This window comes from Anticarsia gemmatalis, chromosome 30, assembly GCF_050436995.1.
Source record: "Anticarsia gemmatalis isolate Benzon Research Colony breed Stoneville strain chromosome 30, ilAntGemm2 primary, whole genome shotgun sequence".
Taxonomy (NCBI): Eukaryota; Metazoa; Arthropoda; class Insecta; order Lepidoptera; family Erebidae; genus Anticarsia; species Anticarsia gemmatalis.
Genome location: NC_134774.1, coordinates 2,988,963 through 2,994,048, shown reverse-complemented (window position 1 = coordinate 2,994,048; position 5,086 = coordinate 2,988,963).

Genomic DNA, 5,086 nt, shown 5'->3' with positions numbered 1-5,086 from the left:
AGCTGGAAATGTAAGTATTTATTTCCTTTACTAAATATAAGTTAAGCTGACATGAACTTAGTAGAGAGTGTTGTATGCAAGGTTCGCGGCTGGAGGTATACAACATACAGAATGTATAACATCAGTGACCCGCAGTCTGCAGCTGACGGTGACCTGTCCGAGACTACTTTACATTAAAAATAAACAATGATTTTGAAAGCTTGCAACCAGTCTTACCGAAGGGTATCGTGTTATAACCCAGGTAACTGTGTTGTGGAGGTCCGATGGACAGTCGCTGCATGTAAAATAGAAGCCGACTCCAATATCTATAGTTGGAAGAAAGGCTAAGCTGATATAGGTCATTATAGGTACATGAAATCACGCCTTTTTCCTATAGGGGTAGGCATAGACCAGAGAACGCTACTTGGTACGATCCTTACCTTGATGTAACGATGATTACCTATAACCTATATGAATCAAAAATCAAATCACTTATTAATTTAGGTCAAATATCGACACTTATGATAGTCGTTACAATGACTGAATCTATCACTAGCTCGGAAAGTGCACAGCCTTATGTGAAGAGCTAGCAACAAACTCACGACAAAATCATGCATAACAAGGCTCTCTACTAAGTTTTTAGATTTTAGTGGAATACAGAAACTCTATTAGTTCGCAAGTTAGTGAGTCAAGGGACAAATCGACTGCAGCGCTATATAACTAAGTTTAATATAGATTCCCACACGGAACAATTTTTGTGCTATCCACAAATAATTGTTTCGGGTCTGGTTGCTCTGTGTCCGTTGTTTGTATGTTTGTAACTCTCTGCGACACAAGAGCAATTCTTAATGCGGGAGTTGTTATTTTAAGAAAAACATACTCATATTACACCTACTTACTACTTATCCACGGAATAGAGAGACATATTTAACCTAAGTACATAATCTATCTGTGGCTACATGAACGTGCCCTGCGAAGCACGGAGACGCCATGCTTGATAACCACTCAACATTCACCGTTCTATGTATTGGCAAAATTTGATCAAATAACTTGAAGTTTGACTCATAATAGGTAATTAACGTTTTTAAACTCTCGCGGCTAGTACACATAATATTATAATGCAACGGGTCTTATACGCGATTGAAAATTCAAAGGTTAGGATACCTTATTTGCTGCCCGACGTTTCAATCGCATTACAACGACCGTGGTCACGAGCTGACTGATCTTAGGACTCATAATAGGTATCTACGATTTAAACTTAGTATTCTTAGATTTCTTTATTGAAAGCATTTTGCTTATTCATTTTAGGGTAATAATAAGTTAAGATGTTTATTATCTTGATTTCTCTTTTAATTTCCGATTTACTCTCCAATAGTATCTAAATATTAAATTAAATTAATTATACTAAGTAAGTACATACACAAATAACTTAACTTAAAATAACTTCATTTAAAAATACGAATAAAAAAATATCTTTAAAAACAAGTGATATTAAAAAAACTTTGACAGATGAACGTTTTCCCGCCAAAAACTAGTGATGTGACAATGTTACTAAATTAAGTTGTTAATTCTTACTAAAAGTTTTGTGATAGTGATTTTTGTTTTAGATTTACAATATGGAGCCGAATATGGTAATGAGTAAGTATTTGAATATTATTTTATTTTATTTCTAACTAGCTTTTACCCGCGACTTCGTCCGCAACCTGAATTTTCCCATGGGAATGTCTCATTTTCCCGGGGTAAAAAGTAGCCTATGTCCTTTCTAAGGTATCAAAATATCTCCATACTAAATTTCATGCAAATTGATTTCGTCGTTTAGGCGTGATTGAGTAACAGACAGACAGACAGACAGAATTACTTTCGCATTTATAATATTAGTATGGATAGGTAGATTAGTATATACATACATAGAAACTCACGCTTGTTATGCCTGAAGGTGTACAGATGTGTTAGATGTGTTAGATGTGTATGAAATACGCCCACGTTTCTTAACAATGTTAGTCTTATATAATAGGGGGCGAGGCTATTGCTATCTACTGGGCACGTTACCTACCTCTTCATCAGCTTAGCCTTTCTTCCAACTATGTTGGAGTCGGCTTCCAGTCTCACCGGATGCAGCTGAATACCAGTATTTTACATAGGACTGTCTATCTGACCTCCACAACACCTGGGTAACACGATACCCTACGACTGGTTGTCAGACTTTCAAGCTTCTGACTACTGTTAACGACTGTCAAAGATCTTTCAAAAAGACAGCCGTGACCCACAAATTAACGTGCCTTTGTGATATACTAGGTTTTACTCGCGACTTCGTCCGCCACCTTAATTTTCCTATTATGCGTCATTTTCCCGGGGTAAAAAGTATCCTATGTCCTTTCTCGGGTATCAAAATATCTCCATAACAAATTTCATGCAAATTGGTTCAGTAGTTTAGGCGTGATTGAGTAACAGACAGACAGAGTTACCTTCGCATTTATAATATTAGTATGGATAATATGGTCACCCATCCACTGACTTAGGAAGCGTAGCTTAACGTGATCTTACTTAGCCACGAGCTCTTATTGCCTGATTTCTGGTCTCATAAATCATCTACATTTCCTTTATTCCAGCGACAATGCCGGCCGAAGTCCCCCGAAGCCGTTGGTCAGTCATGTTCACGCGTCCTGAGCCGGTGCACACGGCCAAGAAAAGATGGCTGACTTTCATGAGCGTCGTCGCTATAGTAGTTATTATTGTGTTACTTGTGTTGTTGCTTAAATCTACCATACCTGATCCTGAACCTAATAGTTGATTAAAGTGATTTGATTGTAAAATGGTTTTATTTTGGATTAATTTGTGGTTATTTGGGCTAAATAGTGTCAAAGTTTGTATTTAGTATGGGATACCGTTTTATAATAGACAATAACCATGATTTAATTTAAGTATTCATTTTTTTTTTTAATTTTAACTCATACTTACATATTTTTTACAATTAACAAGTACTTTTCTAAAAAATAATAAAAAAAAAATTGTCATACTATAATGTTTTCAAAAAATGTATACAACGTTAAATATTGTAACTGCACAATATTTTAAAATATCTAGGTACCTGTCTTATCATTGACACAACTAACTTTTTTTTATATTTGGCGCCAAATCTTTAGTGTTGTGCATCAAAGTAAAACTAACAAACTAGTTACTAATTTAATTACTTACTAATTAAGTGACAGTGATATTTTGTGTTCTAGATAAATGAACGATGGCATTATTTCAAGACAGTTGTAAGTATTACTTAATTATTATTATTTTAATCACTCATTAATACAACAGAAAAACCACATACCTACTAGTAGCTGTACTACCAAATTCCTCCCATTACTGTCCCACTGCTGGGTCTCCTCTCGTAATGAGAGAGTAGAGTCCATCACAGTGATCAAGTGACACTTTACATTACTACAACAACTGTTTAAACAACTCTCGCACATAACATTGCTCACGATGTTTTCAGGGTGTCCACATTCTGGAAAGTCAGGGAAAGTCAGGGAAAAGTCAGGGAAGCTTAAGGTGGTCAGGGAAAGTCAGTGAAATTGAGGGGAAAGGAGAGAAAGTCAGGGATAGTCAGGGAAAATTGAGATTTTTTCCCAGTGATTGTAAAATGAGGGATTTAATTTTATGCTCTGGTCCGACGCTTAATCCAGGCCATAGAAGCATTTTTTAAAGTTTATTTATAATAGTTGCTTAAAGACTATTTATTACAATTTCATAGAGTTCCATAAATTATTGAGCTATTATGACTTAAAAGTACAATACAAATATTATTATATTTATATATGTATATTATAGCATAGTGCATAAATCTTAAAAGTATTAAGTGGCAATGATTTCGTGATACAAGTGACCGAACAGTGAAGTTCCGTGCACACTGACGCGGCGCGCCACGACGCAGACTATTCGAAGCTGACTGCATGCTTAACTACACCATCTTTAAAAACGTCAAAAAACACGCGCCTAATTTATTCCTTTTTTGCCTAAACAACTTATATCCCTAACCACTCCTTTCCGAAAGGTAATATACAAGTCAGCTGTCTGATTAATCGCAGTTTTCTTCACGTTAACGTCAGTATGAACGGAACTTTAGTCAACTATTTTTCTAACACTAAACGTGACTATTCGAGAACATTCTAATAGAAGTCTATTATTGTATGACGTAATATTACAATACCTTAATATTAAAATAAATTATTATTTAGGAATTCACTCTCATGTAACTATCTAACCTATATTTTGTATTATTAGTGTGGTGTTCGTTTGCATAATGTCATTTTCACCAGTCAGATTGTTTTTGTGGCACTTGTAGATTATACCAGATAATTCATATGATCAATAAATATAATATAATATTAAATATATACGTACCAATAATAGTATCATATGTAATACATATAATAGAATACACATACATAATTTAAATATTATTTAATAAATAAAGATGTTTATAATTCGATGGATATTATAACGATATTGAGCGTTTCGGCTCGGTATGAGTTTTGTAGAACAGATGTTGTTTTTGTAGTATATCGAGCGACTTAGTTTCAATCAAACATTTATACTATTAATGGACTTAGAAATTTAGTTATGATATTTCAAGTCAGGTGGTTTAGCTGTAGTATTAATAGCGTAAAATGACTATTGTTTGTTTTTGAGCTCGCTTTTTGTTAACCGCCAATCGTGTGAAACACGTTTGGCTCCAATTATCGCAATATATAAAATTTATAATATAATAATACCTACAGTATCATAATTATATGGAATACATATTAAATATAATGAATACAGATAAATATTGATAGACAGATATAGATAGATAATATGGGTAGTAAAAATCACACAATTAATTGGCATTCATCTTCAAGCGCCACACACCCAACCACCGTTACTCTTGACGAGAAAGGTGTAAAATAATTCAATAATCAACATAAAAATTACCATTATACCTAGTAATAAAGGACATTAATTACACTTAATATTATAGAGAGACGAAAGGTCCACTTATTCTATGTCGTTACGACAAATAATTACATACTTAATTAACCAGTTATGATTGCTTTCAATATAAATTAATACACCT